The 13,591-nt window shown below is 43.6% G+C and overlaps 1 non-coding gene across 1 annotated transcript; it reads left to right on the top strand.

Annotated features, from left to right (window-relative positions):
• Positions 1–8,621: 8,621 nt before the first annotated feature.
• LOC130508840 (small nucleolar RNA R71) lies at positions 8,622–8,729 on the top strand. Its single transcript, XR_008943024.1, has one exon. It is a non-coding gene; the product is annotated as a small nucleolar RNA R71 (small nucleolar RNA).
• Positions 8,730–13,591: the final 4,862 nt, after the last annotated feature.

The following is a 13,591-nucleotide window of genomic DNA, read 5'->3' as shown; positions in this document are numbered from 1 at the left end:
ATGACCCTTCACGGTTAAAGAAGTCAGACCTTACGGAGCAGTAACTCTGATCAATAATAGAGGAGAAGAATTCACAGTAAACGGACAAAGAGTGAAACATTATTGGGCTAAAGCAGTTATTCCGGGTACTGAAAATCTGCGATTGGAAATTCCAATCGACGACTGAACGACATCGAAAAGTCAAGCTCACGACTTAAAATAAGTGTTGAGTAGGAGGCAGCCCATTAATAGATTTAGGCTTTAAAATTTTGTTTTTATAAAATAAATAAATAAATAAATGAATAAGAAAAATATAAATAATAAAAATTGAATGATAAGGGAAGAGGTTAAAATCGATTAACGCAGCCTAGTCTGCATCGATCGATGCTGATATATCGAGGCTAGTGTTAGGGTACTTTTGTGTAGGACCGTTTTAGTGCTACGGAACACTAGAGGATTTGTATGAAAGCAAGAGAAATCGTAAACTAGAAGATGTTATTGAGTGCTTTGATCGGGACTACAATGTTTGGGTGTATAAACCCTAGTTCTAGTCGCCTAAACTCTAATCTTCTAGTCTCCGAAAGTCGATTCCTTATTCTAGGTTTGGGTTCCCCTTTTATAGTTGTAGATGTCGGCTTCAAGTAATAGAACTCTTCCATAATCGGAAAAATGGAAGTTTCCCTTTAGGTAGAAAACTTCTATTTTGCTCCAAGGGGTCGGTCCGATCTAGGGGTCGGACCCAAGGCAGGGGTCAGTTCCTGGTTTTTTCTCGAGCAAGGGTCCGGAAGTCGAGGACCTATCCGGAAGCTAGAGAAAACTCATATCTGGATATTTTTCCCCAACAGTTTGCCCCTTATTCCTTGATTTACTCGTGGAAATCAATGAATAACATGTGCTTCTTGAGCCTTGGTAGTTTTCTCTTGGGTACCTTCTCTTCTTGCAGTGGGTCAGACCGGGACCCTAATTGATGAAATGGGACACTGATTTTACGAGGCTCTGGAAGTCGTATCTCCTTAGAATATATAGATCTTGACTTGTTTTCAAACGAAGAGAAGAGATGGAGCGTTCTTTTTCTTTAAAAATCAAGGGGTTCGAGCCTTGCTTTTCTGAACTTGATCGGATTAGGTGGGCTTCGCGAATAGGCGCAAAGACGGTTGAGTTTCTCCGTTTGGCGCCAGTTTGGTCGCGTGGCGATTTTCACGAGGCGCGTGTTCGCCACCCTAGGGTTTTCTCCTTCTTTCTTTCATTTGATCGAGACCAAAGTCTCTTTCTTCTCATTTCTTCTCTATTCTCTTCAAGATTCTCTCCCTCGGCAGCTCCCTCTCTCCAAGATTTCCTCTTGTTCAGGTAGCCGTCTTCTTCCCTCATCTCTTTTCTTCTCTTATACTAGATCGATAATGTCCGACGGTTCCCCTACCAAATCCCTAGAATCCCCCGTAGATAGTAGAGTTAGATCTGAAACCCTAGGCTCGGTGAACTCTTCTTCTCAGTCCCTGATAGTGCTCAAATTACCCAGTAGAGCTTACTCTCTCAAATAAGAGGTACAACTCTAGTACTTAGGGATCGAATCACGAGGAGTTAGGGAACCAATTAAATAAAATCTACTAATCAATCCTAGGCAAGGTTGGTTTATATGATAGAAATGAAAATAACAATTCCTAAAATGAGCAAGGCAGTTGCTCTAACTAACAATATGAAGGGTTGTTTAAATGGGATAAAGAGTGCTAGACATAGGGTTTCTATTCAGGAATGGAGATTATAATCTCTATAAATGCTTTAACAAGTTGCTTGCATGATACTATAGATCTCAGCCGCTTAACATATGTGAATGAATCACTGGTTAAAATATCTAGATCTCTGGCCACACCTTTCGCATGATTACACAGAAAAAGAGTCGGTCGATATCCTTTTGAGATATCGAGCGATACACCTTTCGCGGCGCCGATCGATTTACCAGTCGGGTTATCGATCGACGGCTTCTAGATCTGCCTAGGCGCGAACCGAATATGACCACAAGGTCTTAAGGAGGAACTGTCGTTCTTCTCAACGGGAAACATGCATCGCTCAAATGGATAATTCAAGATAATCTAAGATCCTAGTGATCTATGTTCTAGTTAGCTAATCTAAAACAAGCATAGAGTACAATCCATTTGATGAGTATCACAACTTAGCAATTATAGTTTGGGGCTAATCACACAAACCTATTTAAACCCTAGATCTAGCAAGTAGACTACTCAGACATAGCTAGACAATTCATAACAATAGATAGATGAAAGAATTGCATAGATAGAATAAAGTAGAAATACAAAAGGAGATGAGAAATCTCTCCAATCGCTCTCAAACAAATAAAACTCTAGTCTCTTTCTCACACTCTCTGCTTTGGTTGTAAATAGCTTCAAGCTTCAAAGGGTTTCAAAACTTGCCGTCAAAAATACTTAGCAGGAGTATTTAAGTATTTCCATTAGGTTAAAAACTCGTCAGGGGCAATCTCGTAATTTGGTGAAGTCTTGGTGAAGTAGTCGGCTAAACCATTTCGTCCTCGATATCGATCGACAACACTGAATGTGTATCGATCGATTATAATCTTCTAGTACTCGGATCTTCTCGGCTACATCGATCGACAACTCAGGATGAGTATCGATCGATTATAATCGCAATGTTGACTTCTGACTTAGTCTTGAATGGTCAACTCGGGTGTATCATCTCTTGTACTCCAAAATACTCCAAAAACATCACTTTCTCACAAAATGCTCCTGAACCTGAAAACATACCTAACAGGCTAGAAAACGGATTAAATATATAGTAAAATACTAGTATACCATGGTTAAAAACGGGTAAAATCCATGGTATATCAACTCCCCCAGACTTACTCCTTTGCTTGTCCTCAAGCAAAAACAATAGTCTTTGGAAAAGGTTTGGAAATAGCAGGAACTCAAAGATTTAATATATTGAAGTCATCACTCTATGGGTTTGCAATTCATGTCTAAACATCCTAATCACAGAAGTTCATCATGCCTTATCCTAGCTTAGCAACCAAACTCATCTAGTCAACAACTTAGCAGATCTCATCTGACATTCCCCTCTACTAACCCCATTTCTTAACATAAAATAAAGTGCAGGCTTTATCTTGGGAGTATCGATCAAAGAACACATGGATTCAACTCAAACAAGTATCTGAACACACAGGTAGTCTTCTCTGATCACTTTCTCCCCTCTTCTCTCTTCACTGAATCTCTTATTAGTTTCAATTTCAACAGGTTTCGATGCCACATAGGTCATCTAGTCCATCTTATTGACATTTGCATTGTAACTCATACATTTTTGACAAAGTGTAGCGAATAATGGGGTCGCAGGAATCACTCCTACCCCTCGTTTCCACAATGTGTGATCATCCTTGAGATTTAGAATATTGGGGTCGCAGGAATCACTCCTACCCCTCTGCTTCTCAAGAAATCATTTCAATCTTTTATAACATAAACTTAGATCTCGAGATGCCGAAGAGAGAGAAGGAATGGGACCAGAAACACACAAACTTTTTACCTTCCAGACTTGTAAGAGGATTCTAATCCAGTGATATCCAATCCCCAAAACAAGCAAATAAGTCAGTATTAGTGTTGGAGGTCAGCTTTGGTTCCTTCAAACAATCTTAGCTAGTGAATATAGAGAGCAAGTTGATCCACTTTAGCATCTTTAGTACTATCTGCAATCAATAATCTAGAATGGTGCTAAAGAGTGGTCAGACAATCAAATATAAATCCATATCAATGTTCCTATTTAATACTTATGCGAAAAATAATTTTGAAAAACATTTTAATAAAAACCAAAATAAAAACACATATTAGTAAACACTCCCCCAGACTTAAATTACACTGTCCCAGTGTAACACCCGGTGGTGAGGTAAATAAAACAAAACATAATTAATTAATATAACAAGTTAGAATGAATAAACCTGATCGACAAGATGTCGATCGATTCGTAGTGGTATACGTCGATCGTTAGTAATGGTCGTGTGGTGTCGAGCGATATGAATGGTGAAATGTCGGTCGATGGAATTATCATTCTACTTGGATCCTAATAGTGGGTTGCCTCCCTCTCAGCGCTTGGTTATAGTCTTTTAGCTTGACTGTGGTAGGTGAGTGACTCATGGGGTGCAGTGGGGGTTTTTGTTTGCTGGTGGGCAAACACTTCCCTCATCTTTGGACTCAGTAGCAGTGAAGCTTCTTGTGGCATCACCTGATCTTGTCCATCTAGGAGATATCTTTGCTAAATCGGCTTTGATGACTTGCAACCTTCTGACCAAAGCTTCTGTGTCTAACTGATGCTGATAGAAGTCAAATCTAGAATGCTCAGGTAGTTCTGCATGTTGGTCTTTCGCGTACTGGTCCTGAATCTGTCGATCCTGATCTGCCAAAGCTGCGGTATTGATCGATGCTATAATTGGTACGTCGGTCGCTTCGCTGGGATCGCTGTCGATCGACTCCGTGTTGGCTGTGTCGATCGATTCTGAACGTTGGCCTTGGTACTCAAGATTGCTCTGCATTGTGCGTATATCATTCTTCAAGAGGCCAGTAGCTCTGCCAAGGTTGGTCACTCTTTCATTGAGAGTCGCTTCAATGTTATCACTTCTTTCGATGAGTCTTTCCTCCATAGAATTCATAGTTTCGTAAAGCTGATCTTTGATATCATCAACCTCTGCTGCAGTGCATACTCTCTTCGCTGGTGGTGGCTCGCTGTCGATCGATATTGGTCTAGACCTATCGATCGATGCTTCGTTGCTGTCACGAAGATCAATATAAGCTTGAACAATGCTCATGTCTCTTCCTAGCTTGTCCAGCTGTTGTGACATTGTGTGTTGGCGTCGCAGGATAGGAGAACTGAAAATTTCATGCTTCCTTACATACGCTTTCATCCTATCTTCCAGTTCTGCGAACCTTTTATCGATCGATGATGAAGTATATGTGCCGATCGATGAAAAAGTAGCATGCTCAGCTCGGTCGTTCTGGCGAAGTGTGTCCAACTCTTTCTGTAGAAGATCGATCCTCTTGCTTAACCATTCGACATTGTTGTTGAGAGGGCTGTAGACGTCTCCAATCCGTGTATTGATGTAAGCAACCTCCCATTCATCTTTCTTAGGTGATGAACATTCTGGTCGGTCTATGGATGTAGTCTTGCCGATGTCAATCGACGGTATAGGTACTCCGTCGGTCGATACTAGTGGCGTAGCCTCTTTCTCAAGCATGGTCAATATGTTTCCAAGCTCCACTCTTATCTCAGCCATATCATTCTGGAAGTCCTAGTAACTGACATCCAAAGGCTGGACAGTGTCTTCCACCAATGTGTGCATGTTTGCCTCAAGGTGCGCCTGAGCTCTCCATACATCAGTCACCATATCATCCACCTCCTCTCTACTGTAAGGTATTGGTGGTGGTGTGTATGCATGGTAGGGGCGTGTGTGTATTGGAAGTCGTAAGCAACCTTTGTAAAAAAGGGATGCTCTATCCAAAAGTCTCTTTACTTGCTCCTTGGTAACATGGATGATCTCACCATCAACTCCTCTAGCATAGCCAAACTCATCTCTGTAGACACCATATTCATCCTTAGCTTCCCACTTGAATCTCCTGGATCCATCAGTCTTGAAGGCACGTCGTCCGAACTCCAATCGTCTGTCGGGCGATCTGACTCTTGGTCTGTCGATCGATCCGGGATATCCGCCGTCGATCAACGGTGTTGAAACGATGTCGATCGATTGTGAATGTTGAGGTTGACCGAAGTGTTGAGGAACTGTATCCTCCCTCGTGTTGGTGTTTTGGTTGTCCTGAACGTGATGTAGGATGTCTGCTTGGCTACGTTGCTGTGTGAATAGGTTTTCCGGTCCATTAGCAACGTGGAGGATGTCTGCTATGTCCTCTCTTGTTATGTGCAGGACTCTTCCATCCATAGCTCTTGCATAGCCATCTGTGTCTCTGAAAATTCCAAATTCATCAGGTGTTAGTGAAACGTTCCTGACATCATAAGGTTCATGAGATCTCGGTTGAGCTCTGTTGAAGGTGTCGATCGATGGGTGTGTGGTGGTGGCGATCGATGGTGCACGTCTAGCTGCACGGTTGGATCGAGTGAACATGTTGTTGCAGTCTTCCATTATGAATCTCTAAATGCTGGAAGCTGCTAAGGTGAAAAGTTTTGAATTTTCGTGGCTTGAGTTGTCAACCTCTTATACCCATGTGTTGCCCTAATCGGTGAAATTCCGATTTTGTCCTTTAAGTCGTCCGGGTTAATATCGATCGATATTATACTGGCAATGTCGATCGATGGACGATGTCGTTTTGCTGGATGAAGTAGATATTCGATCGATGGTGGGCGGTTGATGTCGATCGATTGTGGGAATCGAAATGCAAATCTGTCATTCTCCAAGTAATTTTCCCAAGCTCTCTCTTCCCAAAAGTCGTCATCATATTCTTCACTGTTGTCTCCACTGTGGGAAGAGGTGGCTATGTCTACTGCAAAACTCTCATGAAATCCGCTGTCCGCCCAACTCCTTACTGAGTAATCATCTTCCTTTCGGTTGGGTGGGATGTCGAAATTCGGGTAGCAATGATCTGGTAGATCGAGTTGATCATCTGGTGGGTCTCTGTCGATCGATGATCCATAGTTGTTGTCGATCTCCTCCGACTTGCAAGTGTCGATCGATGATGTCAAAGTACTGTCGATCGATCCCGAGTACTCTGTCTCGTACTCGACTTCACAATGACAAACTGCGATGATACCAGTATCATCTTCCTTTACCACTAATTTGGCTGGTGGTTTGCCAAGTTGACAGGGTCGTAGTGGATATCTGGATCTATCATAGTCAAGCACATCCTGTTGGTGTTCATGTCACATATGGCTCCTATTGTAGCCATAAATGCTCTTCCAAGTAAGAGGGAAGAATTCCAATTTAGCTTGATGTCTAGGACATGAAAATCCACAGGGACGATAGTATCACCAATATGTACCTCCAGGTCTTTGATGAAGCCTCCAGAGTTTCTCTGAGAGTAATCCACGAAAGTAAAGATCTGTGGTGAAGGCTCTACTTGCAGGCCCAGATGGTCTGCCATGACCTTTGGTAAGATGCTGACTGATGAACCAGTGTCACATAGTGCATGAGGAAATTCAATCCCTTGTACCACACAGGGTATTGCAAACTTCCCAGGATCACTCTTCTTTAGCAAAGTAATCCTTTTCCTCATCTCTTCTCTGACGTTGTCAAACCTTCTCCTAATGTCAGTTTCAGTCTCTCTTGTTTCTCTGAAGAACATCCACAATCTCTTTGTGAAATAAACCTCCTCAAAAGGTTTCTCTGGTGGGATTCCGATAACTCTCTTAGTGAAACCATCAATCTCCTTTTCATTAGCTTCCCTTTTAAGGTTCTTAGGAATCTTCTCCTTCCGACTCCTTAACCTTCTTCCTTCAGTTTCCTCTAATGCAGGTGTAGTGTCTGAAAGGTTACCAGTTATGTCGGTAGGGGTAGCTTGTGGTTTCGGTGTGGGTCTGAGTGCATTGATTCGGTTGCTGTCTATCGATGGTAGTTGCACTCGGTATGTGAGAGGTGCGTGTCGATCGATAGGTAGAGAATAGGGTCGATCGATACAGTTTTCTTCGTTGTGTCGATCGATGAGTGGCTCGTCTCGTCGGTCGATATCTTCGTAGGTGTGGGTGGGTGGGTATGGATGAGAAGCCGTGAATTCAGCATGTGTCAATATCCTAACCGCGTTGCAGTCTGCAAGCGTATCCGGAAAAGACATCGTCGATGTCGATCGATGTGGAGTAGTTGGTATCGATCGACACCATTGCGATCCACCAAGACTTAGTGAACTTTCCACTTCAAAGTCTCCTTCTTGTAGCTTCTCCTGTTTCACCACTTGCCAGAAATCATCATCTATGATAGCATTGACGTGGTGTTTCCTATTTCCTTCCCCTACTTCCTTAGAAGTTCCAATCCTCCTGATAGAGTCTTCAGTCTGGACAATCTGTGTCTCAAGTTTCTTAACTTGAGTGCAGATGGTGTCTATCCTCGTGGTCAGATTGTTGAAGACATCAATCTTCCCATTGAAGTCTACTGTAAGCTTCTGCTGACCTTCCAGAACTCTATCAATCATGGCATCAAACTTACTCTCCTGGGTGGGTAGCGGTGGTTTTTGGTAAGCTGAGTTGCCGTAGTTCCTTGTGTTGGTGAAGGGTTTCTGATACTGTGAACTCTGGTTGTAGTTTCTCTTCTGACCACTTCCAAAAAAGTTTCTGTTTCCACTCTGGTTTCCATATCTCTGAAATCCAGTATCTCCAATGTAGTTCATATCTTCTTCTGTATATCATCCTCTCTAGCCTCTCTTTCTTCAGCTGAGCAAACTGGCTGCCCCAGAAATGCATGTAAAGCATCTATCTTGGCTCTGACTTCATTCATCTGGTCTTCACCGATGGCTGCAACCGATTTCTTCTTGTCAGAGTCAGTGTTTTTGGTGCTGCTGCTGTTGGCTAGGTTCTCAATAAGTCTCACAGCCTATATTGGATTCCTAGTGTTGAAGTTCCCCTCACTAGCAGTATCGAGAGCCATATGATACCTTAAGGCGATACCTCTGTAGAAAGTGCTTAACAGCTGCACTTCATTGAATCCATGGTGTGGACAGTCTCGCTGGAAGAACTTGAATCTGATCCACGCGTCTTTAAAAGTCTCACTAGGCTTCTGCGCGAAAGTGGCGATTTTGCTTCTTAAGTCTTCAGCGCGTGCCTCATCAAAGAAATTACGCACGAAGGCGTTTTTGATGTCGGCCCAGGATGTCAGTGATCCTGTAGGTAGATTCTTGAGCCAGTGCGAAGCTTCTCCAATCAGTGAGTATTTGAAGAGCTTGCAGAGTAGGTAGTCCTCGGGGACCCCATCCATACGAATAGCAGCGATAAGATCCTCGAACCTCTCCAGATGGTCCTTAGGATGCTCGTGTGATTGCGCAGAATAAGGTATCTGAGACACGAGAGAGTAGTACTGAGGCTTGAGCTCGAAGTTCGGCTTCTGAATCTCTGGAAGTCGAATAGCCGATCTGTTGGTGTAGTACTCGTCTGGACGGTTATAGTCTGCCAACGATCGTGTTTGAGCTTCTCCTGTAGCCTCAGGTTCAGGGATTATGTTTCCCTGTGCATCTAGTTTCTGACTTGTTGCATTACGCAGATGACCATCTTGGTCATACAGGTTTCCATTCTCGCCCTGCGTGAGAATGAAAATCGCGACCATGCTTCGCGGAGTAGTGTCGATCGATATACGGTTAGAAGTATCGAACGATGCGGATCGGCGAACGGTATCGGTCGACGGTGCTGTCTGAGTGTCGGTCGACTGTTGAACGTGAGTGTCAGTCGACGGTAATGCGGTTCTGTCGATCGATGCGGAGCGTAGGTCTTTGCGGATTGAGCGTTCCAAGTGTGCAGGATCCTCTGAGAATAATAGTTGATTTCACCTGTTGCTTCTAGTACTGCTGGGCATGTACCTGAAAAGACAAGAAAAAATTAAATAAGAAAGGGGGGTAAAAGAAAAACCTAAGATTAATAAGATTAAATCTAATGGCGATCAAAGCTCCCCGGCAACTGCGCCAAATTTGATAGTGCTCAAATTACCTAGTAGAGCTTACTCTCTCAAATAAGAGGTACAGCTGTAGTACTTAGGGATCGAATCACGAGGAGCTAGGGAACCAATTAAATAAAATCTACTAATCAATCCTAGGCAAAGTTGGTTTATATGATAGAAATGAAAGTAACAATTCCTAAAATGAGCAAGGTAGTTGCTCTAACTAACAATATGAATGGTTGTTTAAATGGGATAAAGAGTGCCAGACATAGGGTTTCTATTCAGAAATGGAGATTATAATCTCTATAAATGCTTTAACAAGTTGCTTGCATGATACTATAGATCTCAGCCGCTTAACATATGTGAATGAATCACTGGTTAAAATATCTAGATCTCTGGCCACACCTTTCGCATGATGACACAGAAAAAGAGTCGGTCGATATCCTTTTGAGATATCGAGCGATACACCTTTCGCGGCGTCGATCGATTTACCAGTCGGGTTATCGATCGACGGCTTCTAGATCTGCCTAGGCGCGAACCGAATATGACCATAAGGTCTCAAGGAGGAACTGTCGTTCTTCTCAACGGGAAACAGGCATCGCTCAAATGGATAATTCAAGATAATCTAAGATCCTAGTGATATATGTTCTAGTTAGCTAATCTAAAACAAGCATAGAGTATAATCCATTTGATGAGTATCACAACTTAGCAATTATAGTTTTAGGCTAATCCTACAAACCTATTTAAACCCTAGATCTAACAAGTAGACTACTCAGACATAGCTAGACAATTCATAACAATAGATAGATGAAAGAATTGCATAGATAGAATAAAGTAGAAATACAAAAGGAGATGAGAAATCTCTCCAATCTCTCTCAAACAAATAAAACTCTAGTCTCTCTCTCACACTCTCTGCTTTGGTTGTAAAAAGCTTCAAGCTTCAAAGGGTTTCAAAACTTGCCGTCAAAAATACTTAGCAGGAGTATTTAAGCATTTCCATTAGGTTAAAAACTCGTCAGGGGCAATCTCGTAATTTGGTGAAGTCTTGGTGAAGTAGTCGGCTAAACCATTTCGTCCTCGATATCGATCGACAACACTGAATGTGTATCGATCGATTATAATCTTCTAGTACTCGGATCTTCTCTGCTACATCGATCGACAACTCAAGATGAGTATCGATCGATTATAATCGCAATGTTGACTTCCGACTTAGTCTTGAATGGTCAACTCGGGTGTATCATCTCTTGTACTCCAAAATACTCCAAAAACATCACATTCTCATAACAGGCTAGAAAACGGATTAAATATATAGTAAAATACTAGTATACCATGGTTAAAAGCGGGTAAAATCCATGGTATATCAGTCCCCCGAACCCATAGCCGATGTGGAGGGTCCTCGTCTTGACGTCGCGGAGTATGTTCCTTCCGGCGATGAAGCCGAAGAGTCTCTGATAGGATTTCGGATTTCAAAGTTGATGAGATCCCGATCTACGAGGCATACTTTGAGCCGGGCTTTCGGGATCGCATCCCTTCTCTGATTGCCAAACTCTCGGAACATTTGGACATCTCCCCGGGTCAGCTCACTCCTCCAGCCTGGAGAACCTTGATCGCGATCCAGAACCTCGGTGACTTGGAGCGCTTGGTGATAGGAGTAAACGAGGTGCTCCACTCGTATTACGTTGCTGATCTACCTGGATCAAAGGGGAAATATTACCTCCACCCTCGTAGTAGCCAAGCTTTAGTTCGGGAGATCGAGAAAGGTGCAAGGAAACGTCATCTGGTCTTTAGTAGTAGATGGGCAGAGAGATTTGCCTTCGTAACCCTCGCCGGGTTTTCTCCTATTTGGCATGTTGTGGGTAGGTCATTATTCTTCTCAAATAACCTTTGATTGTGGTACTAATTTGTTCTTGTTGTTTTTTTTATCGCAGAGATGTCTCGTAAGCCCGTGACTGAAGGGAAATAATTTGCTGATCAGGTCCTCGATCTTCCTCCGTCGCGTCGTCAAACCACCTTTCTCACCAGCAAAGAAGTCTTAAGGCAGTGCAGTATTTGGGGTAAGTTTTCATGGCATGCCTTTCTTGCGAACTGGTTCATTGACTGCTTTGATTCTTTGCAGGTAATATGTCGGGATCCACAGGAAAAAAAGCTATGGAGGCGTTCATGCAGGCCGCGGGGAAGCTCTCAGCCAAGAAGCCTGCTGCTAAGGCCACTACATCGGGTGATGATGATGTCCAAATCATCAAGAGTTCCAAGCGCAAGGGACCTACTAGCTCAGCCTCTTCTGCCTCGAGGAGAAGAACTCGGGCCTCAGGATCGACTCTGAAGTCCTCGACTCCAGAGCCTTCTCTTAACCCTTGAGTGGATTTAGCCAAGGTGGTAGTTGATCTCTCTTCCTCCACGTTTCCAAGGAGTGCCTGCTTTCTTCCTTCTGGGGATCTCCCAAAGGCCTTTGAGAGTGTTCAGTTTGATATCCTCCAGGTAAGACTTTGCTTCTCTTCTTTTTCTTCCTTCGTTATATGGATCGGTAATCATTGTTGTTTGGTTTGCAGGTTATATCTCAGATTCACCACCTTGAGGATATGGTGAATGAGCAGTCATCCAAGAAGGAGCTGGAGAGCGTGAATGCTCAGCTCAAGGAAGAGAAGAACATAGTCTTGGCTCACGGAAAGGAGATCAAATCCCTTCAGCTCAAGCTGAAAAACTCGAAGGATGCTAAGACTGCTACGGCTGCAGAGAACACTGCTCTGACACGTCAACTGGAGGAGACCCAGGAGGAGCTCTGTGGGCTGAAGCTGGAGAAGGAGTCCTTTGAGGACGAAAGGATGATGGCGGTGAGTAGGGCCAAGGTGACCGCTCGCTGGGAGCTGATGAGGGAATGGCTTAAGGAGCAGACCGACAAATGGGAGTTGGTTGTGGAGTTCCAGCGATACAAGCTGGTGAAAGAGGCCGAGGCTAAGCTGCAGGGACTGCCTCCTCCTTCATTTGATGATGAGCCGCCTCTTCCCGAAGCCGCTGCTGCCAAGGAGACTTCCCCTGCTCCATCTGAGGGTGCGGGTGCTTCTCCATCTGCCTGATCTCCCTATCTTTTGAACTCTTGATCTTTTAAGTCCTTCGGGCTTTTGTTGTTGTTTTTACCCTTCGGGGTTTTGTTTTTTAAACCTCAGGCCTTCGTGCCTTAAGACTTCTTAAGTACTGACCCTCGGGAGTCTTAACTTTAATCTATTTATGCTTCTGCTTTTATCTTTGAAAAGCATAGAGTCATCTTCCCAAAGGAATTGTTTTGTTTATGTTTCGAGGATGGGGAGTCCCCTATTAGAGGTTATGGGCCGAAGGCCGACCATAACCCTAATCAGATTAGACGAGGTCTTAGGAATCGATGATAGTTCCACCCTGGGGGTTACACCACCTAGAGCTATAGAGATATCGGGGCTCGAGCCCTGCAACTGCATTGATAGCCGGAGGGTCTAGATCTCGTTGAATCGATTCCATATCTTCGGAACTCAAAGGCACCTAGGTAGACATGCGGATTCGTGGAGAGGAATATACCCTAGGGAGGGACAAGACCTCGAAAGGGATGGACCCTTGAAAGGGGTTGACCCCTCGTGAGGGCTGGACCCTTGTAAGGGCTGACCCCTTGAATGGATATCAACGTCTAGGACCTGGATCCTGTTAGTAGATTGATTGAAACCTGAAATGATCAGAAAAAAGTTAGACCTTGTAATCCATTATTAAAAACCTGAGTTTTAGATTTGGAATGAAAGATCCTTGCTCGGAACCTTAGAGTTCTAGCTTGGTTTGAACCCTGAGGTTCTTTGAGCCTTAGAACCCGGAAGTTCTTAAGGTCTTGGACCATGAGGCTCCTTACCTAGGCCCGAAGGCCGTTATATTGAACCTGAAGGTTTGCTCATTGAACCCTGAGGTTTTCTGAGTATTGGGGTTTAATCTTTAGATCCGGAGACCATGATTAAACCCTATGGATACCTCGAACCCAGAGGTTGATGCTTTCGAACCATGAGGTTCTTGGCA

Source organism: Raphanus sativus, chromosome 2 (genome assembly GCF_000801105.2).
Source record: "Raphanus sativus cultivar WK10039 chromosome 2, ASM80110v3, whole genome shotgun sequence".
Taxonomy (NCBI): domain Eukaryota; kingdom Viridiplantae; phylum Streptophyta; class Magnoliopsida; order Brassicales; family Brassicaceae; genus Raphanus; species Raphanus sativus.
This window is presented reverse-complemented; position numbering and strand designations above follow the sequence as displayed.